Here is a 26581-nt window from a genome sequence, read left to right as displayed (position 1 = left end):
AAATTGTTACTTACTATTTGTGTTTCTGACTCTTCCACATGACCAAGTAACGTTGGAAAGGCGTCAGGCTTCAGCAAGTTTGTTGGCAAATCGAGAAATTATGTTGCATTTAAAATGTAGAAATGCCCGGAGAAACGTAACTTCTGTGTAGGCCATGGCGTTATATTGTAGTAGTGTTTGGATGCACTGCAACATACATGTCCTCCTAAACAGAACCCTCAAAGTTCAGCAAGATTTGCAATCTAAGAATCCTCTTACTTAACACGAAGCACCTCGCTTCTAAAAGATGAAACAGTTGTGCTGTGGAAGCACACACAAGGTGGGAGTGAGGGATGAGAGCTAAAATAGTGGAGGGAAAGACAAAGTAAGCTTTGAAATATATCCATCAAGCCCAAATGACTCAGTTTAGTCTCAAATTTAAGCCTCAATGAAAACTCATATAGAAAGTCAACATAAGTATGTGGGTAACAAAGACAGGCGCATATGTTGACATTTTTGGTTTCTGATATTTTAAGACTTTAAAGCTTGCCTCTGCACTGACAAATATTGATGCCTCATGCGTATTCTCTCCAGCCTGCACTTCAACGTCAGTTCGCCTGTTTACCCTCAAGCTATAAAGCAACACATGCATAAGCACACACACACAGCTGGGCCAGAACGCACAATAAGAAGTCAATGTGTAACACCATGATAGTGAACATTCTCCTGAGGGATTTGCAACTGAATACTCCAAAGACAGATACCAGATAAAAGACTTCTGCAATGTATTGATTAGAGAATGCTGAAACACTTCAGTGTGCATTGTTTTCTAAGCACCCCTGAAAATTTTGCAGCTGATTTTTGAGTTGCAAGACAAAAAAAAAAAAAAAAGAGTCAGACAAAAGACAAGTTAAAGGGTCAGGCTGCTTCATTGCTTTAAATACATTAGCTGACATGTTACATCCTATAAATAGTTGTCTGAGTTCTGCTTTTTTCCTTTCTTTTCTCCCAAGTTACAAATCCTCCAACCTCATTGATTTCAAATGAGCATGCAAATGTGGTTGCAGAGTTGCGCTATCAATCTTATTCATTTCCTGATTGGCTGTCCCCTGCAGCCTCTCGCTCGTTGTCGTCCTCCTCAGCATTTTGTGCCACCTTCTTGTTTGACATCATCCATTCTTTATAGTGCATCATTTTGGATTCTAAGCACTTCGCCTTGTTTATGTAAATGCTGATATGAGTATCTGTCACTTCATGTAAAATTGTTATGATTAATGTATGCTGCCCCACTTATTCGGCTAACACTACACACTTCTCATAGCCTGGCAGCATGTGCTGGCAGGGTTTTGATCGAAATGCAAAAGCAAGCATGTTGTTTATTTTGTGCCTTTAGCACCATGCCCAACACTTCTGCATTGGAGTTCGCAAGGAGAAATATGCAGATGCACTTTAGAGAGAGGTTTCCTTCTAATGTCTTCTACAGTATATTCTTGTCTGTTTTGTAGTGCACAATGAGTCTGACTGTCTGACAAATTTTACTTTAATCACACTTGAGAGTGAAATGCTGCTTTTATTACGTAAAGGGCTTTGGCTTTGTGGTACCCCCGATTGGTATGGTGCAAAATGCATTGGAGGACATGTTTCGACATTTGTTCAATAGGTGTCCAATGCTGATCTGATGGCGAATCACTGCAAAACCTGGAAATAAATTATCAAAAAGATTATAGATATTATAGATATGTCACAGTAAGTAAGTAAATAAGTAGCATCAAGTTAGTAGTAACATCAAATTCTGACATACAGTCATCATCCCTCAGTCATCTCTGTTAATTGGTTCCAGACCTGACCATGATAGGTGAATTTCCACAAAGTAGGATTCCTCATTTATACATGGAATATATTCGTAGTTAGAGCATAGAAAACCGGTTTTCCTTGTTGTCAGGGTCCCCCTAGATCCCTCTTCCCCTCCACCTCTTCCACATCCCTCATTCCCTCCCCTTGTTTGCCTTTCATTCCCTTATGGCAGCACACTATTGTATAACATTGTTGATGGCTCTGATGTGGAATCATCACTGAATCATCCTTGGCATCCCTTAAAGGCCCACCAAGAAGGCGAAAGTCACCATATTGTTAACTAGAGATGAGCCGGATACTCGTCATAAACGAGTAGCCATTACGGATAATGCATTTTTGCCAGATAAGAGTATGAAATTAGTACATTTCGTCATTATCCATATCCATGTTTAAAGAAAATGAAAATGCTCATTATGTATTCACTCTTCACACTCTGTGATTGGCCAGCCACACACAGCGGTTGCCTCTCCCTACACGGTGGCAGCTCAGTCGTCCCCCATTCATGTACACGGTACAATTGTTAGCTCAGTCATCCTGGAGGGGATCCTCCTAGTAGAGCCGCCACCTCCTTCACATCGAGAGGAGCCAGTTGAGCTGGCTCGAGCAGCTAGTCTGGATGCCTCCTGGATGCCTCCCCTGGTGAGGTGTTCTGGGCATGCCCAGAGCTAGGACAAGCTGGAGGGATTATGTGTCACACCTGGCCTGGGAACAACCCAGTGGAGCTGGCCAGCGATGGACTGGGCTTCCCTACTGAGACTGTAGAAGTCTGTAGAATGGAATGCAATGGTATGAAGTGGATTTACATTGTATCCTAAGAGAAAAATTGTCTTGATTTTCATAGGTTTCAGTATTAGTCGGACAAATTCATATCAAAAACCGAGGTAGCACTGAATTAAAGTAAATGTATTTGTTCATTCATTTTCTATACCGCTTATCCTGACGAGGGCGGCGGGTATGCTGGAGCTTATCCCAGCTGTCTTTGGGCAAGACTCGGGGTACACCCTGGACTGGTCGCCAGCCAATCACAGGGCACATATAGACAAACAACCATTCACACTCACATTCATACCTATGGACAATTTGGAGTCACCAATTAACCTAGCATGTTTTTAGAATGTGGGAGGAAACCGGAGTCCCCAGAGAAACCCACGTACGCACGGGAGAACATGCAAACTCTAGACACAGATGCCAAGCAGGGAATCGAACCCAGGTCTTCTCGATCTCCTGACTGTGCGGCCTATGTGCTAACCACTCGGATAAAGTCTAGGATGACAACACGGTGTCACTTATGAAGGATGTTCTCCTTCAGTGTCTCCTCATACACCATCCCTCCTCACAAGTACACATATGCCCAAAGCATGCAATTACCTGCGTGCATGTGACTAACTGGCGGCGGTGTCATCACAGAGCTTTAGAGGATATTAGCACCAGCAGGAACGTCTGACATCTCAGTGTGTGCCACAGGGCTGTCTAACAGTGCAGAAAATAAAGGCTGGCAAAGTCATCAAGACTCATTTACAGTGTGCTCCTACTAAGTGTTCTATTTTGGACCTGGAACTGTTTGCCAGCATGCAAGGTGAATTTACGCTCCAGCCCGGCTTGCATTACAAATGATCCCCGTGCTGCTAGTAGAGTGAGAATAAGAGGGATTGCATCCTTTAAAGTAAGATAAGCCCCATATGTACAGTAAATATAGCTCTGCAAACTCCAACCACAGTAATACAAATATTGCTAAATACAAACACCTCTCTGACAATGTCAATCAAAACATGAGAATGGGGTATTCAGAAATTCATCTCTGTCACATTGTTTTGATACTGTTCATTTGCCAAATATGGGCCCATCGCCTCTGCAAATGTTAGCATAAAACTGCACAGGTAATTAAACAAACAAAGCACAAGGCACATATGGTCTCATTACGGTGGGGCTTACTATTTAAAAGAAATAAGACAAAGAAGGATGACAAGCGAGGTAAACAAAAGCAGGTGCATGTCAAATCAGGAAGGGAAAAAACTATTACAATGTTTATTTCATTTTTTTATATGTTTTTAAACAGACAGGGCTTGAAAATCCATGCCAAATTTTCTTCCAAAATGTTCTTATATTTTAGGCCTTGTCCACACATAGAAAACTATATATTTTCCACTCTCTGTTTACAAAAAAATGGTGTCCACACAACCTCGTATTTAAAAAGATGCATCCACACGTAACCATACAAATGCATTGCAAACTACATTCATAAGCATGCCAAACATGTAGGCAGCAGTAGTTTCTAAAATGCTATCCAATCAGAATCAACCTCTGTCATTCTGTCATTTCCGCAAAGTGTTTGTTCACCTCTGCTCTTTAAAGTCAAGCAATATTTGGGCTTGCAAATACAAACAAGCAGAAAGCGCTTGGAAAATAGCTACAACCAACACAGTCCTGAGGGCATTGATGTTGTTTCTGATGTAAGGTGGGAAATGTAAAACTCCGGTTATTGGCGTCCATCTTCAAACACATATTCGGATTTTTCTCCAAATCCACACTTTGGCCGGAGGTTTTGAAAACCTTTGTTTTTACTACCAAATATCTGCAGGCTCGTGTGGATGGAATCATGAAAAATAATTGTTTGATGAGATACCCGCCTTTTTCAACAGGGCTCGTAATTCCAGGCCAACTTTCAAACCAAAATAATTGTACAGTCATGCTATGCGTCATTAATAAAAGAATTTGAGCAGTTTCTACAGCACGGTGGCGCTTAGATAGTAGGAAATGCTCCTCTATTGCCAGGTTCCCACCTGGACGACTCCTCAAAGCTCATGGCAGCCTTGGTAGAGAGACCAGAAATAGCAACATGACACATGGCCAGCACTAGTCCCAGAAGAATCTCTTGGCACCATCCGTCCTTCATAACTTTGTTTGGTGTGCTATGTTGAGCATAGCGACTCTGAAATTTGGAGAGGAAGAGTCAGAGGTGGTCTACCTGAACTGAATGCTTTGCAACCGCGATAATGAAGCAGATGGAAGATTAATGGACGGGAGGAGGATTTTGGTGTTGTTCAAGCACGCTTGCACCCACAGATAACAGAATCTCCTGCCGGATAATGGCGATGAAGAGATAAGATAAAAATAATTGTGCATGAGAGGCAGCCAAGGTGGTGCATGTGTCGTGCAGAAGCATCACAATTTGCCCTCATTTGGATCACTGTTGGATCAAGTCGTTAAAGAAACATAATTTCTTATCAGAAAAGACACATTCAAAATTTTAAAATGTGATTGTGAAGTGGCCCCTTACGAGACAAGACACATATACTTAGAGTTAATACATGCACACATACGTTAAAATAGTTGATTTCAAGGGGTGCCACATGTTCATCATGATTGGTACTGGTACTAGACAGTGGACACGTCTCTTTTATCTCTGAATAGATTGTCGTCCCTCAGCCTGACATTCAAGCTCTACTCATCCCTGCTATCATCATCACTGTCATTATCCTAATTTTCACTCCCAGCGCCAGCAGAAATGTCATTTGAGTGCACGAAGATGTGAATGTATGTGCTGTTCATCCAGAAAGCTTGTACGTATGTGTACATTTACTATAACTGTCTTTGCAACAGGAAGGGGGTTAGTGTAATTAAAATACATTTATTTGTGGGGGGCGGGAGTTGTAATTGTATTCAAAGTTCACTTCTCATAATGGAACCTAACTCACCCTCAATCATCCAGTTTGATTGTACTCACACTGGCCGCAACATTATGTACACCTCCTCAATCGAATAAAAAAAACTATACAAAATACTTCTTTATCTTCCAGTCTAATAGAGTGGCTACTATATTGATACAGTGACTGATACAGTGGCTATGTGCATGCGAGTGTGTTATGTAATTGAGGTGGCAGTATTACATATTACATATTTACAGTTGTAGTAGCATACTTTCGCACACAAGCAACTACCAAGAATTCTAGGCTAGTGTAGACTCCTGCAGACTCTGCAAAACATGCATGAATCACTTCCTATCATCACTAAGCATGAAGTGGAGCTGTAAGCCCCTCCATCGCTCCTTCATTGCAACTGCAAAATAAACACAGAAAAGCCGCTTGTTTGTAGTTACCCAGTAAACATATTTGCTTTGCTTTGCTTTCTTTTTTGCAAATTTTTCATGGCCACCGTGGTCGTCATGGACCATTACATCATGAAGCCCCGTCCACCCACTGTAAGTCACCACAGTCACAAGCCCAGTAGGAAACAAAAATTACCTACAATGTGAGAATCGCACAATCTCATTCTAAACAGTAAAAATTAAATTTAAAAAAATAAAAAATTTTGGTCCACAAAGGTCTCGAACGTTTGGGAAATATGGCATCTGATCCTGAAAAAAACAATGCATCACTCCACTCACAATCTGCAATTCCAACCACTTCTGGTCGCCTCTTTAGGTAAGTTAGCTGTCCATTAAATCTGAACAAATATTTCCCTGAATCCATGAGTGCTAGTTCCGTGCTAACATGGTGAAATCAGAGCAGGGAAAACAGCAGAGGGCAAACACACAGCTTGTATCCGGCAACGCCCATATAAGGAAATCCGCATCACTATGATGTCACAGGGATCCGGTGTTGGAAAAAACTCTCTGAAACCCAGTATTCAAAGCCATCCCAAAGGGCTCACATCCCAATGTGCAAACATTGGCATCGTTTAACATAAGAATACAGCATTCAAACTACATTAATAGGTGGAATAAGTCCCCTTTATAATAAATCTGCTTGCCAGAATGTGTTGCCCATAGGAATATTTTCATGGAGGTCAGTGTGACATTCAAGACAGGATAATACAATAAAATCACAAGCAGTTGTACTACACACAGTTTAAAAAGTAAAATGTTGTGACATTCAAGGAGACCGCATCTAACTCGGTGCGGGTGCATGCTCCTGGGAAAAAGAAAAATTAATAGTTTGGTCTTGCTACAAATGAAAACTACTCAGGCGCTCATCACAGAATTTTCTCATTACAAAAACAGAACAAGCCTTGGATAAAACACAGTCTCAGTCAGACTCAATTAAAACCCGCCACACTATGTCAGATAAAACAAAGCATGTGTTTTAGTCAAATATGTGTTTTAAACATGGGTGAAATTCGGCTATGTATTGATTTGACTGCAGTATGTACTAGTATTTTAGGACTAGGTTGTTCTTGTTATTGAGACCTCTCAGATGGCACACGGTTAAATATGTTAAATAGTTGACAACCGTGTATAATTCACCTATTTTGGCTAAAAAAAAGAAAAAAAATCATACTGAAAGTAAATGTGAAGCTGTGTCTGAACCATATGGATTATAAGCATAGCTTTGGACTCTTTTGAAATCCAACCAGCTAAATTCTTCTTCCCAGTAGTCAGTGTGTCTAAGTGGCACTGGCACTGATGAATAGGACTTTGAATACATTGAGAAGAAAGATATTTTTTGGCTTGCCTGTATTTTTTTCAGAAACGTCCATCTTTCCTTTTTCCATTTTACCGCTTATCCTCATTAGGGTTGCAGGTATGTTGGAGCCTATCCCAGCTGACTTCAGGCGAGAGGCGGGGTACACCCTGGACTGGTCGCCACACATATAGACGAACAACCATTCACACTCACATTGGACAATTAGAGTCGCCATTTAAACTAACATGCATGGTTTATGTATGTGTGAGGAAGCCGGAGTCCCCGGAGAAGACCCACGCACACGCACAGGAAGGACATGCAAACTCCATGGAGAGACGCCCAAGCGGAAATTTGAGCCCACGTCTTTCATCAGAAACATGTGTCCTCAAAATAAATAGTTTGGTGGTATTGACATAAAAACTTGATCAGAGTCTACAGCCAAGTACAGGATGCCTACCGGACGCCTCCCTGGGGAGGTGTTCAGGGCACATCAGACTGGTCGGAGGCCTCGGGAAAGACCCAGGACACGTGGGAGAGACTATGTCTCTCAACTGGCCTGGGAACGCCATGGGGTCTGCCGGGAGGAGCTGGATGAAGTGGATGGTCTGACAAATTGTATTCATTATGAATGAGTTTCAGAGTGAATGAGTGAAGTAGGAAAGGAGTTTGGGAGTGAATGAGTAAAAAAAGTCAGTGAGTGAATGAGTGACGACATGATGCAGTATGTGTGCATTGATTGGTGGTCTCCTTGCTGTGCTCCTGCTCTTATTGTCAGAATGCTACTGCAGACCGCCTCATATCATTAATCAATTATTCACCACAAGCCTGTTAATGTTTCATGAGTGAAGCTGCTGCGGTCAATTACTAATGAATTGTGCGAGTAGTAAGAAAGCTCAGATGAGACCACAAATCACATACTGTACTGTACACATGATTGTGTACGATACAGTAAATATTATACAGATCCTACTATGTGTATGATACAGTAAATATCTGGAGTGTGTGTGTTTGAGTAAATTATAAATGATGGCCTGTCTTTGCATGAAAATTACTTTACAACTTTCACAGAAAGAAAATGTTAGCATTTCGATATTAAATGTGTTATGAAACCGGCTACACACAAAAAGTCTGCAAGTCCGCATTAGTCCTAAATGCAGTTTTTTTTGGCATTATCAGATGAACAGGAGGCAGGTCAGTGCATGTCCTGTTAAGTGTGTGTGGCCCTGCAGTCTGTTAGCCATGCCTCTGTAAACAAGACAATTAGTGAGACCTCCTGTTTGGAGACACACAACACCCCAAAACAATATTACCAACCATATGACACTCCTAAAATATAACGATAATTGCTTTTACAATGGTATTGTAATGGATGTTGGATGGATGTTCTTTCTTGTGGTATGGTCATGTTTCAAATTCATAATTTCAATGACATCTTACACCAGAGGTGAGGTGACAGGTCAAATCAGTCTTCTTCTTCTACCTTCCTAGTGCTATCTGGTAACATTTATTTGGAAATATTGTATCCAAGATGTAACAGGTAGTTGGGGTGGGTCAAAGTAAAGGTCATATTAGGCCATGATTTTTTTCTTGCTTCCTCCCAGGTTGCAATTTTCAGCCAATATTTTTCTCTCTCAGTTGTCCTGTTGTATTCTATAGCTTCTGTTAGTCGTAATACGGAGAATAACATCCCTGCCATTATCATGGCAACATTGCCTACTTCAGTGGTCAACATTCTATTTTAGTGTTGGAGCAGGCAGGGCAACTTTCATGTTGTGTTATTACTTTAGTATCTGCACTACTGTTCAGAATTTTGCACTACAATTCTATTACAGTATATTTTAGAATGCTGACGTGTCTTAATATTTCCATGTTGCCATGGAAACATGCACCACTGTTGAGCAGTAAGCTAAATATATCTTTTAAACCAGTAGAGGGAGCCCTGTAGTACAGTCTCACACATTTCCACCTTAGTAATACCATGCGGTCACAATATTTAATATAAAAGTAAATGCTCATCTAACTGTCACAAGATATTGTAGTTATTAAACTGATATTATAGTACATTGGTAGGGCAATCCAAAAATTAAATAGGAAAGACCTAAGGTCACCTAAGTTCAGATGTGATGAGATGATAAGTGAGGAGTGATAAGACTGGTGAGGAGATGAATAATGTGGGGGAGGGGGATAGTCAATATAGGACACAGAAAGGCAAAAATCTTGGTTATGTTTTGTCTAAAACTTCATTTTTCTACCCATTTTTGGAAAAAGACTTTTAAGGCAAAAGTAATGTTTTCAATACCAGTGAACTATTTCCTGGTAGAGTGCAGTATAACAACTTAACTTGGAAATTATTATGAACTGTTGCAGATGCTATCTGAGCTCGTGAGTGTGAATAATTGTTTGATGATTGTGCCCTGCGATTGGCCTGACGACTAGTCCGGGGTGTACCCCGCCTCTTGCCCAAAGTCAGCTGGAATAGGCTCCAGTATATCCCCACGACCCTAGTGAGGATAAGCGGCATAGAAAATGGATGGATGGATATCCGAGCTCATCTGTTTTCATAATCAGGTGATGTCAAATGTTGATGCCACCAACTCATGCAGTGATTTGCACAGATAAATAATAATATTGAGGTTCTCATTAGTATTTAAAGTCAGGGAAGTTGGGGGGAGGGGTGAAGAAAGTTACAGAAATGTTACATTGCTACATTGGTAAGTTACAGAAACTGACAGAGGATGAGACGCCTTCTTTAAAGAAGGCTTTTCCACATGAGAACATTGTCTGTGGCTCTCTGGCAGTGCGACGTCTGTGAAATATTTCCTTCCAAGTAGTAGCCAGCATGGCTACAAGTGAGAGAGCAGTTGGTGGATAACAGACGCTGATAAAGGTTGTTCATCTAGTCGGATTAATTCAGTTGTTTCATGTGTTATTTGCTTGGTCTTCTCACATGCATGCATATAAGACTATAAGACTATGTCAGCTGATATCAGCCTAAAAAAACTCACTATACTGTTCAATTGTTTTCAAATGCCATGTTAAAGTTTACATCACCCTCACAAATGGCCGATAAGTTCCATACGGCAGACATGGATGTTATGGAAAGAGAGATGGGGACATTACCCAGCAGGACACTACAGCATACAGTTTTCTTTTCAGGCTGCAGTTGGTGATTGATTGTTTGATTGGCATTGAAACACATTGATCGGGATATGTCAGTCTCGTGCTCTCCCCTGGAATTCAGCCGATACTGATCGCTGGCCAATCAATCTGAGCATCCCTTGTATTTAGTGTACTTGGCCACATCAAAACCGACCATGATGACCAAAGTCATTGAGAACTGATGATCAGTACCAACTCCACTGTCTCGCCAACACTGGGCACACTTCTGAGCGCACTGAGCCTTCTGTGTGCAGCTCCATCCATTACAAGGCCAAGACAAGCAGCGAGGACCATGGGAAATGAAGCATGGCTAATTCTATTAGTGCATGGACACAAACAATCTGTGGGGAATCAGGGAAGGAACCAAAGTCCCAGTGGAACTACTTCCTGCTACATGAACTGAAGCAGTTCGTGGCGATGAGGCGAAACATCACATTCCTGCACACATTTTGCAGCCCAGTGGTGCCATGTGGGCTACAAATGGACCGATTTTATTGCCGATCATCAGTGTGACACATCTTCCTAAATGATCTCCTGCAATGTCTTTCTTTTTCTCATTTTTTCAGCTCTTTTTTTGCCCAAGCTGTGTGCCTATCTATGGGGAAAGATTGGGCACAAAGCCCCCTCGCTGAGGGACCCTTATGGGACAAAGCTGGCTTTCTGGGCTTGCTGCATATATGCATGCCATGCAAACAATGAGGCCCTTATTAGAGTGGCCAGCATCTCTCTGAGCTGGAGTGGTAGGGATGAGGGATGCAGTTGGGGGAAAGCTGTGACTGACACTGTGCTCTAGTGTGAGCTTTTGAGAGCGTCTATGCTCTTTCCACCTCATTCCTGTGCTCATGTGTGGTGTGAAGTAGATGCTCTTAGACTCCCTTGGTCAGTTAGGTAATCAATCACTGCCTCATCTATAGATTTGCCATCACTGAAAGTTTTCTTGCACTGCATGGTGTTGCATGGTGGTGGATAATATCAATACATGTTTTTGTAGTTGGAGCATGAATGACTTTCTAAATACAAATTATAACATTATTAGAGCCCTGTAGACATGATATAACACCCCAACAGTCACTTTTACATTCCTATTATTCTTTTTTTTTTCCATTGCACAGGCTACCTATCACTGGGACTTAAGAGATGTCAGTTTCTAGCATCGCAAGCTACCAAGCGAACTAGTTTGCCTAGTTAGAAAGTGTTTCAAATGGAGTGAGGAAGAAAAACAAAGAAGCTCAAAACTTTCCACTTTCACACAGAATGAGAGGAGAACCCTTTTTTCCACTTGATCTCAGCCATGGCATGTCCGCCTCAGCCATGGCATGTCCGCCTCAGCCATGGCATGTCCGCCTCAGCCATGGCATGTCCGCCTCAGCCATGGCATGTCCGCCTCAGCCATGGCATGTTCTTTTTATATATTTTTTTCAATTATGTAGATATCATGATGTATTATAGTTTTCCCCCAAATATGGTTAGACCTGGAAAGTTGAACACTTCATTCTGTGACACAATTTGTTCTCTTGTTAAAATCAATATAATAGATATAATCCATTTCAGAGTCAAACTGTCGCCTTCATTCAAATTTGGCAAATGCACATATATTTTAAGTACCCTTTGAACTTTCCTATGAGTTTACTATAAAGAAGATAACCATTAAGATATTGAAACTTCAGTCTACACTTCTGCTTGTTTGTTCATGTTGACCTTACTTGCTCAATATAGCTCTGTGTTATGTGCTTATGTACATTCACGCACGTGCCCCCATAAATTAATTTCAAACTTCATTTCGGTCTGTAACCACGAGACTTGCTCGAGGACTAGTTACAGTGCAGTGCGCCATCCTCAATACTTGTTGCATTTGTTTCAATTCCTTGAGTGTTGCGACCATTTCCAAGGGGAAAGAATAGTACGTATTATAACATCTACCTGGATGTTGTAAGAATGACAAGGAGTTGATCCAGAAGTTGGTGTAAGATCTAACTTACATCAAAATGTGACTTACAACACAGTCAAGGAACGGAAAGACCATATTTTGATTACAAATACCGACACACAGAACAGCTCGCCAGCAGCTTGAGCTACCAGTAGTGGTGGGTGGAAGTTGAGGTTCCACTCAATATTAAAATATTGTTGTTAATCTGCGATTCAATCCCCCTTAGTGGCCCACACTGCATTTTGATGGAAGACATGAGACAGCCAGTGACCTCTGCCTCCTGTAATCACACAAGTGCACAGGAAAAGAGTTGGCAAAAACAGCATGCTTTTAGCCTTTAGATGCAATCAGAAAGTGCTCCAAGCAAGCCACTCAGACAGTGTATCTCTATGCTCTTGAGTAACTTTACAATACAGAAATCAGGCCTCTCCACAGAGCGTGCATGTGTGTGTGTGCGTGCGTACATGCTCGTGTGTGTGTGTAGAGCTAGGACGCTCTGTGACTCAATCATGCATGAAGATGATTTTCTGTTCAATAGGCACTGCAGACTTGCATACTTGCATTCTAATGACTCCGTACGCATAATCATACAAACAAGTTCAAATCCACAGATTGCGCGTGCGTGTGCCTTCATGCGGTGTTGTCGGGTCGCGTGCATGCATTCCACAGCTCTCTGCGCAGAGTTGGATGACTTCAGCCTTCAGATTTCAGACAGTGTTGTCATTTGTGAGGGTGGTTCAGCTTTGGATGTTGCTCTAAATCTGTGCAAACAATGGCAGGTGTGCACGCATACATGCTGTTTCTTTGCTATATTGACAACATTCATATTTATGTGTTTAAAACACGACGCTAATTCTGTTTTTGAGGCGGCATTTTTTGTGTGTTTGCAAAACGACAGATGGATAAATATGGAGATGTGAGAGCAGTCCTTCACTCACTCACTACTTGTGTTGTTGATCAGAGTGGTAAACATGTGCAAAGTGTGTGTCTGCATGTATATGCGTTTGAGCATGGGGGGTGAATGGCTAAGTTTTCGTTTTATCCAATAAAAATGTCTTCTTGCAAGATCGATTGTTGTTGCTAGGAGACTGAAGCATCCTTTGGCAACGGGCTACAGCTCACCACGTCTGTTGTCGTCCCCCCCCCCCCCCCTCTCTCTCTCTTTCTCTCATATTCACACACTCTCACTCAGACACACACATTCTCTCTCTTTCTCTCTCTGACACACACAGCAGCATCCTCTCTCTCAGCGCGACTCCTCCGGGGGATCGGGAGTAGACTCTCAAACTTCCAGCAGCTTCCCATTTGTGCACAACCTTTGAGAGAGGATTCACAAAAACAACGACGAGGTGAGTAAAAACCAACAACATGTTCCTCACCTGTGTGTGTTATTCTTACATGTTTGCCTGGTTAAATAGAAAATAAATTGGTCATTTAGGGAATGTTGAACTTTGTTTGAAATGTGTGGTAGCTGGACGAGCTGATGAAGAGACCACTTTGCAATCTCTGCATCATAAAGGTGAAATGATGCAGTCATGTGCCAGGAGAAGTTATTTGGTTTTAGACAGAAGCACACGTGCATAGTGTACGCATCCTGCAGCTTTTTTTTGTTATTTCTTCTTGGATTGCGGAGACATGCATACAGGTGGATCATGTAATAACTGCATGACAACAAACAACAAGCCTCGAAGTGCACCAATCCTTTTTAGGGAGCGGGTAGGGGCGCAATTAAAAGTGCAGAAGGAGCAAATTTTGCATTAATATGGCTCTCAATCTGTTCTGTTATGGAGGCTTAACTTTTCCCCTGTGAGTGGCTTATTAGCGCTCAGTTAAGATGTTGCACATTTAAGTTGCAGTGTCTGTATGTACAGTACTAATGTACTGTATGCTCTGCCTGCAGAGAGGTGTGTCTTATTGTGTGACCTTGCATTCTCCTCATACCCTCAGAATACTTTATAGTAATGTGAATTACGATTTTTTTTTTAATTACGAACATATTTTGGTTAAGGCCACAGCATTACGTACACCAAATATAACATATATTGCTCTCGCAAAGTGTGTCAATCAAAGCTTAGCATCTTTGAAAATTTAATATGTTTAATAATATTTAATACATAGTGCTGGTGTCCCTAATAATGTGATTAACATTTAGACTGTAAATTTAAAGAAAGTTTTCTACGTTTTTATTCACATACATTTTGCTGGAAAATTTTGGGGAATTTTAATACATGAAATAATGTTTTTAGTGTAATTAACGCATGCGCATCATGGCAACCCACCACTCTCTGTAATGACGACAGACGGCGGCACAGTGTAGCTCCCTCACACAGACTCTGTCGCCCCTTTATAACTTTATTCTGAACTGAACACATCAACAGCCGTGCAATTCAAACACCATTTACGTTCGTCATCACAACACTTCCTCACTAAACAGATCGCAAGATGCTTTCACTGACACCCCGAACATCACAACAACCTGCAAGCTGCATGTAATTTTTTTGTTGTTATTCTTGTTGAAATCGCAATTACGTGTAAACCGGAAAGGATGATATATTTTAAAATACTTTAAAGATTTGTACACAAGACTGGTTTACTAGTGTCCAGTTAGCCATTGCCACTAATGGATATTGTTAACATGCTATTTTAGTGTGCATTTGTGTATGTTGCTAACTGTTAGCTTTATAAGCATTTTAGTAGGGTAGATGAATAACATTAATTATTCACAATTAAATAGAGTTAAAGGCAAATTGATTAATTAATTTGAAAACTGTGATTAATCTGATTAAAAATTGTAATCATTTGACAGCCCTAATATATACTTACTTTATGAATGTATATATAGATATATTTGTGCGTGTTTAATACCCTTGTGCATGTTTTATTTTATTATTTTGTGCAGTACTGGTGGGTCAAACAAAGTGGAGGTGTGGGTGTGCAAACCTTAAAGACACCCTTGTGTCCTGCATAAATGTGTTGTTAGTGTGTGTGTGTGTGTGTGTGCGTTTATTCAAAGGCTGTGTATTTATGTGAGGAGGCGAGTCTGCAACACGGCCTTGTGTTTCAGCATTTCTGTGCAAGTGAATATGCTTACATGAGCTCCTGTTTGAGCACCTTGGTGTGTGTGTGTGTGTCTAAATGGCCTTGTAGCTTCCACACAGTACCTCTCTCCGGACTGCGTGCAGTACACAGCTGCATGCTTAGCAGTGGAAAAGAACCCAAAGCAGTTTGTTACAAACTTTTGGAATGTTTTGCATCATGGCTACCGAGGTTTTTAACGTGAATTCAAGTGTATTTGTGTTCTGAATGAATACATGCTACAGAAACCTGATTGTACACGGATGCTGTTTTTTGTGTTTGCATAGTGAATGGAAAACCTTTCATGACAAGGTCTCGATTACAAATACCTCCAGCCCAGTAGTAGTGCATTCTTGGAAATGTTAAAACGTGATTTTTGGAGCAGCTCAAGGTTTTGTGAGTTGGTATTTTTGTCCAAACTCCTCAGATCATGTGGCGCCTCCAATGGTGTATGTCTTCTAAAGCAATGGGCTGGGACATGCGTAATGACCAACTTAATGGCACATAATAGCAAGACTATGTAGAGGGAGAAGGAAGTGCATAGACCGTCATAAAGAAGTTACACAAATCCAACATTTAGTTCAGTGGTTGTACAAAACTAGCACTTTTTGCTAAATTATACAGTACTTAAAGCATACAATCAACTGCATGCATGGTACACAATTCCAACTGAAAGTGACAATTGATGATGATGATAGTGTGGATAGCGACAAAAGTGTGTGTTGGAAGTGAGTGTTGCTGTTGGTGTCTGAAGGTTGTCAATAAAGGTTCAAAAGTGCTTTAGCCTCTGTGTGCTTTTGTTGCAGGTGGCTGAGTTTGCATAAATTTAGCACCAAATGGATTGCATTATCGTTTAGTTGTGCCCTTAAAGGGATAGTTCAGATTTTTTGACATGTAGTTGTATGACACCCTTATAAGCAGTGAAGTCCGTCAACAGCGACTCACTCCCCACTTTGTGTCCCGAGCCGAGATTTCGGTGCTGAGCAAAGTAGTTTCAGATAGTTCCTGGGGGCAGTTAAGGAAAGAGTTTGGCTTCTCAAAACAATATGCATTCAACAGCATAATACATTTACATCAAAAAAATGCCTACTAGAAAAAATCTCACAAATTGCTTGGTGTTATTTTATCTGCCGTTGTATCACTTCACGCTCCCACCCGTCTGTTGTGTGTGTGTTTCACAGTGTTTAGCTGCACGGATCGCAATCACTGCAACGCAAGAGCTGTAGTGGTTTAACAAAATGGCATGTACTTATTTCGTATGGGGGAAACATATTATAAATTCTGTCTAATCAGAGTTATATGGTGTGTTCACTGTGTGAATTCTTTGATGCTATCATTACACTAAAATTCCAAAGACAGTAATAAACCAAACCTCCAAAAACATGCTTGGTTAACTGGAGACTCCAAATTATCCATAGAATGTCCAATCTGTGAATGTATGTGAGTGTGAATGGTTGTTTGTCTATATGTGCCCAGTGATTGGCTGGCAACCAGTCCAGGGTGTACCCCGCCTCTCGCCCAAAGACAGTTGGGATAGGCTCCAGCAGCCCCGCAACCCTCGTGAGGAAGTGGTAGAAAATGAATGAATGTCAAATGCTTGTTAATTCATTGCAGCAGTTGAGATAAATAGTTCCCCTAGTGGCTGTGAGTAATATACCAATGACAAGCAATATAAGAATAGAATCATATACTTTTGTCTGCAGTGTCATGTTTTAAGGAGCACTCCACTCCTTTTGCGAGACTAACTAAATCATCCTTCAGGTTTAGAGATGCCATGAGTAAACACTTGTGTTTGGTAATTATACCTAATCGTCTGATGCTCAGTTTTTCCTGTAAGCATTGAAAGTGGTTTCTGTCATGCAACTATAGTGTTCATCAGTAGGCAGTGGCGCTGGAATTCCAACATTAAAGCCAATTACCTATTTTTCCCTTGAGGTCCTTCAAGGCTTCGTCTTCAAGTGCTGTGCTTGTCAGACTTTCGTGTTGTGACACTTTTTGGTGTTGAGCCACATGCTTCTTCGGTCTAGTAAACAATGGCAACTGAACATCCAGATTGTTGTTGGGGCTTGAACTGATCAATCAGTCACTTTTATTGTACACGTCCAAATCTGTTCATATTTCCATCATATTTGCATAACTATTCCATCCATCCATTTTCTATACAGCTTATGCTCACAAGGGTTGCATGCTGTCTGCAGGCGAGAGGCGGGGTACACCCTGGACTGGTCGCCAGCCAATCACAGGGTACATATAGACAAACAACCATTCACACTCACATTCATACCTATGAACAATTTGGAGTCACCAATTAACTTAGCATGTTTTTGGAATGTGGGAGGAAACCGGAGTACCTGGAGAAAACCCACGCATGCAAACCCGGGTCTCCTAGCTGTGTGGCCTGCGCGCTAACCACTTGTCCACCATGCAGCCTGCATAACTATTCCTATACATATATTTATTAACAATATTATTATTGCATGCTCCTTTGCTGAGATGCTCCTCAAGCTGCACCATTGTTACTTTTGGTTTGGTGGACTTTTGGCGCTTTTGCAGTAGGGAAAAACAGATGTTTTAAAAAAAAGATCACCAACGCAGCTCTGCAGTCTATGTCGGCATTGACGCGAGGTCGCTTACGCCGGCACCTTGACACTGTAGCATAAGGAAGCCTTAATGAAGAGGGAGAGCAAAGTGCCTGAAGATCACTGCTGCTTCGTTTCATCCACACATACACAGAGTGTTAGCCCTGCGCCGCCACACCCCCTCCTCTACATTCACAGCCATTCATACACAGACATTCACTCAGTGGATGAGGCGGGGAGGAAAGGCCAGTGGGATGTATGCCTGCGATGTCTCTGAGAGAGATCAGACTCTTGAATAAATGATGAAGTGAAGGAGAGAAGCTTGGTCTGTGTGTGTGTGTGTGTGTGTGTCATCATCTGCAGGTAAATAAGTCTTGAGACATTTGTGGTTTGTTAAACAGTGTCAGAGGGGGAGGCGACAGCTGAGCCAGTGCGTTGTCTGAGAGCTCAGAATTTTGTCAGCTTGCCATGATACTAATTGGACCAAAGGGTGCAGAACTGGGTCAGTTTTTGGGAAGAGCAATTATGATAACAACTAGAATCAACACCGGCAGTCTCTTGCACTAGAAATATGGTTTTGCTGGTAGAGTTTGTGTCAGTGTTTTTACCAGTGTGTAACCAGTTATTGTCACATGATTATGCAGATAATATAGATTTGTGGGATGCCAATGCAGTTGTCATCAAGTGAAAGATGGCGTCATACAAGTGTTTGTTTAAAAAAGAACACAGCAATTAAAAGTTCACGACTAAAGAATAAAGTCATCATTTTAGAATAACATTCATTCAGTCATTCATTTTCTACCGCTTATCCTCACAAGGATCGCGGGGGTGCCAGAGCCTATCCCAGCTGTCTTTGGGCGAGAGGCGGGGTACACCCTGGACTGGTCGCCAGCCAATCAGGCAGCACATTAGACAAACAACCATTCATTTTAGAATAACAATTTCTTTAAATCATATTTTCCCTGTTCACGAATGGGATTTTAAAAAACATATGCTATATTGCCCGAAAGAGGAATAGACTGGATGAAGTAACTGTGTCCCTACTTTGGGCCCTCAATTAAGTGAGAAAATGTCAAAAATGAAAGGAAAGCGATGTTGTTTGGTCTAGAGACAGTGTCTCTGAGGAAAAGACAGGAAGCAGAACTCGAGGTAGTAGAGATGAGGATGCTGAGGTTCTCATTGGGAGTGACCAAGATGGATAGGATCAGGAACGAGTACATCAGAGGGACATTACATGTTAGAGGTCTAGAGGTCTAGAGATAAAGAGAGGCCAGACTGAGATGGTTCGGACATGTCCAGAGGAGAAATAGTGAATATATTGGTAGAAGGATGCTGCGTTTAAAGCTGCCAGGAGGCGTAGGGGAAGACCAAAGAGGAGGTTTATGGATGTAGTGAAGGAGGACATGAGGGTAGTTGGTGTGAGAGAGACAGATGCAGAAGACAGGGTTGGATGGAGGAGATTGATTTGCTGTGGCGACCCCTTAAGGGAAAAGCCAAAAGAGAAAGAAGAAGAAAACAAATTCAAACTGACATGTCCCTGTGTGAAAAAAGTGATTGCCCTTTAAACCTAATATTGTAACTGGTTGGGCCACCCTTAGCAGCAACAACTGCAATCAAGTGCAATCAAATTTACAGCGCTGTAGAGGAATTTTGGTCCGCTCATCTTTTAAGAATCGTGGCAATTTAGTCACATTTGTGGGTTTTTCGAGCATGAACCACCTTTTTAAGGTCATGCCACAGCATCTCAATAGGATTCAGGTCTTTGACTAGGCCACACCAAAGCCTTATTTTGTTTTCTTCAGCCATTCAAAGGTGGACTTGCTGTATCATTGTCCTGCTGCAGAAGCCAAGTTGGTTTCAGCTTGAGGTCACCAACAGATGGCTGGATATTCCTCTTCAGGATTTTTTGGTAGACAGCAGAGTTCATGGTTCCATTTATCACAGCAAGTCTTCCAGGACCTGAAACAGCAAAACAGCCCTGGACTGTCACACTACCACCATCAAATTTTGAAATATTTAGCGCAACTCTTAAGACCGTGGGAGTGAGGATCTGTTAAATTAATACTATTATAAAATGTGTAGATCCCCACTAAGAAAGGTTTATACTGTCAATTGACTCTGCAGTTGAGTAAATAAACAACTACATTAATAAATACAGTAGGTCGTCAAATTCTTCCAATTGTATTATCACATTCCCACTGATGAGGTCATGAAGAAATGACCGTATTAATTGCATATTTCATTCATTTTCACTCAAGTGAAGAAGTGTGTGTCGTGACTCAGACTCCACTTTGAACCCTCTCAAAAGCTTCAACTCAGCTTTTTTTCCCAGCTACCCGCCACACACCTGGGAATTACTGTGCATTTGGAGCTATAAATATCTCTGAAATGTATCATGAATAATCGTATGTACTCTGTACTTACCAAAACACTAAAATGAAACACAACAGACAGTGAACTTCCACCAAGGTTATATTAAAATTGTGGAGTTCTGTGCACAGTGGCTCCACGCATATTTGCGATTTGCGACAACCGCACTTCCCATTTGAGCTTTTTATCTTTATTTTTTTGCAAAAGACCCATTGCATATCTACCCTACATTGGTAATAATTTGCAAATATGTGATAATGTAGCATAATATGCCAGCATAGTTCCAATATAATAATTTAATATTAGGGCTGCTCCGATCGATCCGGCCACCGATCGGTATTGGCTGATATCACTGATAAAGAACAGTATCAAAATTGGCCGATACTTGCTTTAAAAAGCCGATCCTTTCTGCCATCCAACAACAACCATGTCTGCTGTGTGTGTGACTTCCCGTCTTTGTGAGAGTGATATAAGTTGTGTACCCTGTCCCAAAGTGAGCGAGTACACCACCATCTGTATCTGTTAACCACAAATGGGAAGGGCTTGTATCGGTGCATTATTTTAAGTCTGATATTAAAATGGATTCATCAGAAGTTTGCTAAATTTGTTATTATCCAGCTATGCTGTACTCATTTCATGTTCGTATTAGTCAAAAATGCATTATCCGTAAGGGATATTGATTTATAACGGGTATCCAGCTCATCCCGACCACTTACATTATTTTTGGTCTGTTCACAATGCCATTGTTACTCTCTCGCAATCCATTGTAACCTCCGTAACACCTTGTGTTCGGCCCGCCCTTAGGACAGACTGCTGCAGTGTGAACATGAATTAAGCAGGAGCCAGCGGCGCTAGTGCCACGGCTCATTTGAATGATGCTCCATGATAGCTCCCAGGGTCATTACATGACATTTAAGTTGATAGATGTCATGCACAGATGGGTAATTCTCCCTTTGACAGGCCAGCCATCATCCACCACTGATGAAATAGTCATCTGATGAATATGGTCTCTTTTTAGGCAAACCTTCAAAATGAGGGCGTTCACACTGAATGGAGCTTAAAGTGGAGGACAATGTCAGGCAAATTAGGGGCTGACACATTACAAGACTTGCATTGCTTTAATATGCATATTTTTGGACATATAACAGGCCAAAGTTAACCATAAAACAGCAATGATTTATTAATTTTTTTGGAGAAAAAAAAACGTGATAGAGTGAAGGCACAAAATTCAAACCACAAAATGTCGAGGGACGATAATTGTGCATATTGTTCACCACTGCAAGCTGCTATCACTATAATAAACATATTAAAATTGTTATAGCTTAAGTAGAATAGTGACCTTTACAGCATATTTAAAAATTCACATAACCAATTTGCTTAACACAAAGGAACAATGCTGAACATTTGCTATCACGTATCCTGACTCTGATGGTGACACAGACTGCTAATGCATAGCTTTAATTAAGGCTCACTGGTTTCTATTGTTGGTTGTTAACATAGCTTCTGATACTCTTTCTCTGTATCTCTAATGAATAGACTCTGCTATTCACATCAGTGGAGCAGCAGTTGTTTCCCGTGTTGTTTAAAAGGGATGCATAGGAAATAAAACAAAACAGACCCAGCATACTACGCTGGGTCTCGTGGGCTCTGCTCTCTTAGTGCACTGCGTCCCTTCCATCGACCCTGAATGGTTGCCCTCAGCTGGATGCGTGTCCTCCACAGCACCCCTGCCTGTTACAGGGGTGCAACAGAGAAGAGAAGGACATGTGGGGGGGCTGTGGTGATGCTATGGTGGAAACAGGAGGTGAAACATAAGAGGCAGTGTTGTTCATGTGTTCAATTACTTTAGATTGGACACTGAAATCAGCCTGCTCCTTTAGCGCATATTGTTTATTCTGATTTGGTTGTTTACCTACTTAATCCATGTCTCTCTTTAACAGGTGTGGTGATGTTGCTACATGCCATTTGCCATATGTTCCTTTCCCTTTCAATTCAGGTAAGACACTTTACTGTTTTTAATTGACATGCTTGTAATAAGCAAATATACACTCATAGAGTGAGTTAACTTAGCTTCATTTTTATGAGTTATTAGTATCACAATTTTAGCTTTTTCTATGCAGTTTTGTTGTATTTTTCAATTTTGCAATGAGCCACGTTTCAGAGATACACCACTATGCCACACTTTGGACACCCATGTGTGTTTTGCAAGGAAGGCGAGTGTATCCAAACTCAGCCTTGGCTCTGTTGGTCAAGGGCTGGGTTGCATTATGGAGTTTTTTTGTTTTTGCTTTTAGACATACATTGCATGGCGTTACACAGGTGGAGCTGACTCTCACTTCGCCTTTGTTGATCACTTGTATTTAACTACTGAATAAATGCACGACCACCACTTAACCACTAATCCACCACCCTTCATTACGAAATATAGCAACCATGTTGCTAATTTGTTAAAGAGGACCTATAATGCTTTTTCCACTTTTCTGTCCTATAAATGTTGTTAGAATGTTGTATTCTCGTGTTAAATGATGCCAGAGTTCAATTCCACCCTCGGCCATCTCTGTGTGGAGTTTGCATGTTCTCCCTGTGCATGCGTGGGTTTTCTCCGGGTACTCCGGTTTCCTCCCACATTCCAAAAACATGCTAGGTTAATTGGCGACTCCAAATTGTCCAACGGTATGAATGTGAGTGTGAATGGTTGTTTGTCTATATGTGCCCTGTGATTGGCTGGCGACCAGTCCATGGTGTACCCCGCCTCTCGCCCGAAGACAGCTGGGATAGGCTCCAGCACCCCCGTGACCCTTGTGAGGATAAGCGGTAGAAAATGAATGAATGAATGAATTATGCCAGAGTTTCAGATAGGTGGTTCCCTCAGATGAGGTTTGAAATCACAAAGAAAAAATAAACAACACATGAAATAAATATTCACATACAACATGGTCAAACATATATATTTTTAAAAGAATATAATGTAATATAATAATAATGTGTATCAGCGACAGGAAAAAAGCTCTGTTTTGATTAGGGAAAGGGGTTTGGCACAAGCTGTTGGTTTGCATAAAGCAGTGGTAAAACAATCCAAAGATTGTATCTTGAAAATGGTTACAGATAAATACAAAGATTCTCATTCATCGTATATCTCCAAAGGGGGGGCGCTGCAAAAAAAGTTTAGCAACCACCATAAAGGGGTCTCCAGACCCCGAAAATACTTTTTTTTTTTATTTAGACTGAGACTCTTCATACAGACTTGCACATAAGTAAATGTTGACATTGCAGAAGTTTGCAATATTTGCCCGATTGCAAGGGTATCTCTTGTGTGCAGCCACCTTCAGGTCACCCCATACATTTTCAAGTGGCTCTTTAACACGGAAAAACATATTAAAGCAGGTGAAAACATGTATTTACCTCTCCCATTACTGCCTGATTTGCATGCTGGTTCAGTAAAGGAGACATGCCGTGTCACATTACTAAAGGTTGCCTCATTTTGTTAGCACAGTCAGATAGGTCCCTCTGCGTCCAGCCTTTATGCTAAGCTAACCGTCAGTTGGCTCCGCATGCTTCATATTTAAATGATGACAGCCCAATCAATGCTCTCGGGGCACTCTGCAGATACAGAGAGAGAGACATAGAGAAAGCCAAACCGGTGTTGAAGTGTTTTTTAAAAGATCCACACTTGTTGGTTTGACACAGAGGGCTTTTAATAATAGAACACTTTACAATTGTAACATTAAAATAAATCCAATATGCTTGTATACAAGTATGCAATAGAAAAAAGTGTTACTTGTTATTACATTTTATTTTGTTGTGAATTATTTTAACCAAAACACCCTCATTGTCATTATCACCTGATTTGTCTGTGAATTTAGTAGAAAATTGCACAAAAATTATAATATTGTATTTAGTATGAATCAGGTTTCTTTGTCAGAATGCTTGACTTTTTTGTGATTATTTTTTGATCATATACAGACAGACGAGAAGTATTAATCCATTAGTGTAATATAGCAAAGGAGAGTTTTGAAAGTAGTTGAACTTTGAAACAAAGGGCTCAATAACAACTCAATGGTGGAAGTGCACTTTCTCGTTATTTCTGCGTGGTCTGCAATATTTTTGCTCATGGAAGGGACAAAATTCCTGGCATGTACTTTGCTTTGCTCTTGCAACCAGACACAGTGTTTGGGTATTTTCCAAGACGCTCTAATGAAGCAAGCGTTCAATTTCAGTGAACAAAAGAACGTTTAAGATACTATTTTGGCCATTTCTAGGAAATGATTTCATGCACATTGCTCAAGAAAGGCCTCTTATTAGAGTCCCAGCTGCATAAATATACACTTTTATATAACAGTGCACACATCTGCATCTAAGCACTGTTACGTAAAATTAAACACAGCATATGCTTGTCCTTGTTTGCAGCATTCTCCCCAGACCCGTCTGAAAACAATGGATGTTACTTTTGATATTGTTTGTTTTTCTTTTCCCCACTTTCCTTGCAGCCTCTCTCCTGCTGCAAAAGATTGGAGTTAATGTTCATATCATCAAATAAATGTCAACTTGCCTCCTGTGGGATTCTGTCAGGAAGGCAAATCTTCTCAACTTGGTAGAGACGAGACGAGAGCAACTTCATCATACAAATCGTGCTTAAAATGTTATTAGTGCCACGCTTCTTTCTTTAATTATTATTCATTCAGGTCTCCTCAACATTTCAGACATCTGTTGAAGAAAAGAGGGAGGTGGCAAGAAATAGAAATAGTCTGCTTTTAGGTCAACTCCTTAGAGAAGCAGAGGTGTGTGTGTGTGTGTGTGTGTTGGGGGGGTGTCTTTACACGTGTGTCATATTACAGAGTAGAATGGTACAAATATGGCAGCTGCCTGAAGAAAAATCTCAGCTGCCTGCATCTAAGGAAAGCTTTCATCCTCCTACCTGCACACCAAAAGAGGGCGGGGGTCATACACTCATGTACAAGATGAGAATCAGACCACAGATGCCGGCAATCAACTGAAATTTCACAACATGCTTGCTTTTACAGACCTAAATTTAATTTCATAATCCAAACCTCAATCCTCTGAGAGACTGTTTCAAAGAAAACCTTCTTTTTGTATTTGCCAAAGTGGATATACGGTCATCCCTCATTTATAACGGTTAATTGGTTCCAGGCCTGACTGTGTTAAATTAATTCCTGTGATATAGGATTCAATAATAATAAATTGAATATTTTCATAGTGGGAGCATAGAAAACCTGTGTAGACATGAAACAACAAGCATATAGTCACCTTTACACTGCCGTTATTCGTTGCTTAAAGTTGCTCTTATGCTTCAGGGACTAGCAAGCTAACCAGTTAGCCTCAAATGCATTTCATCTTTTCACTCAATCATGTCAAACATGCCATGCCTGACTTTGTGACATCATGCAGTGTCAAGGTAATGTAATGTAAGGTTGTGTCTCAATGTTATGTCATTACATGTCAGTTGTATTCTAATATTCATTCATTTTCTACCGTTTATCCTCACGAGGGTCGCGGGGGGTGCTGGAGCCTATCCCAGCTGTCTTCGGGCGAGAGGCAGGGTACACTCTGGACTGGTTGCCAGCCAATCACAGGGCTGTATTCTAATATGTTTTGACTAACAATAATATAGTCTACCACAAAACAGCAATCTTTAATTAGTTAATTAATTTCAGAAAAAAATGCAATATATGCAATATGCAATATAGTCTAATACATGTAACGGTGATACTAAAATTGTTTTACTTGGTATGGTATTATTAAGAAAATTTGGGGTACCACCATCCCTTTATTCTTCTTTGAAACAAAGCTTCTTTTTTCTTCAAATAAACTCTCTAGCAACAGAGATAATTTAAGTGTGGCAGGGAGGTGTGGACTGCAGAGGTAATTCAGTTTCTGTTTTTTATGCAAAATGATCCGTGATTGATACTGGGCTGTGACCCAGGTGTTGGGCATCCTTTCTTTATCATTTGACAAAGTTGAATCTTGGAATCAGTGACTTCTTGTGCTCATTTGCAAGTGCACAAAAGGTCAGAATCAATGTTGCAAGAGGCTGGGATTTGTTGAATTGTATCAGCCGCTTCCACACGTAATATAATAATACACACACACAACACGCTCCAATCGGAAAGCTGATCAGTTCGATCCGTGCTGGCTTGGTGGTACGGTCTGAATAGTAATCACGGCTAAGTGAAAGTAAAATGTGCGGATGAAGGTCACAATCAGCTAAGGAATCAAAA

The 26581-nt window shown here is 41.0% G+C and overlaps 1 protein-coding gene and 1 long non-coding RNA gene across 3 annotated transcripts in view; one reads left to right on the top strand and one right to left on the bottom strand.

Moving 5' to 3' along the window:
* LOC131131054 (uncharacterized) overlaps positions 1 to 26581 on the bottom strand; it is a 70155-nt gene that overhangs the window by 10113 nt on the left and 33461 nt on the right. Inside the window, exon 3 of one of the 2 annotated variants that reach the window (XR_009130138.1) lies at positions 13527 to 13637. The exons of the other annotated variant lie outside the window; for it this stretch is intronic. This is a non-coding gene — a long non-coding RNA (uncharacterized LOC131131054). Of the gene's footprint in view, positions 1 to 13526; positions 13638 to 26581 lie in introns of those variants that run through there. 2 annotated transcript variants of the gene reach the window in all.
* Positions 13525 to 26581, top strand: part of grm3 (glutamate receptor, metabotropic 3) — a 41516-nt gene continuing 28459 nt past the window's right edge. The window contains exons 1-2 of the mRNA XM_058075371.1: positions 13525 to 13670; positions 22286 to 22341. The gene's annotated coding sequence lies outside the window, so the exon portion shown is untranslated. The remainder of the gene's footprint in view (positions 13671 to 22285; positions 22342 to 26581) is intronic.

The sequence above is a fragment of the Doryrhamphus excisus genome, chromosome 6, assembly GCF_030265055.1.
Source record: "Doryrhamphus excisus isolate RoL2022-K1 chromosome 6, RoL_Dexc_1.0, whole genome shotgun sequence".
Taxonomy (NCBI): Eukaryota; Metazoa; Chordata; class Actinopteri; order Syngnathiformes; family Syngnathidae; genus Doryrhamphus; species Doryrhamphus excisus.
Note: the sequence above shows the minus strand (reverse complement) of the source record. Positions and strands in the feature narration are given on the sequence as shown.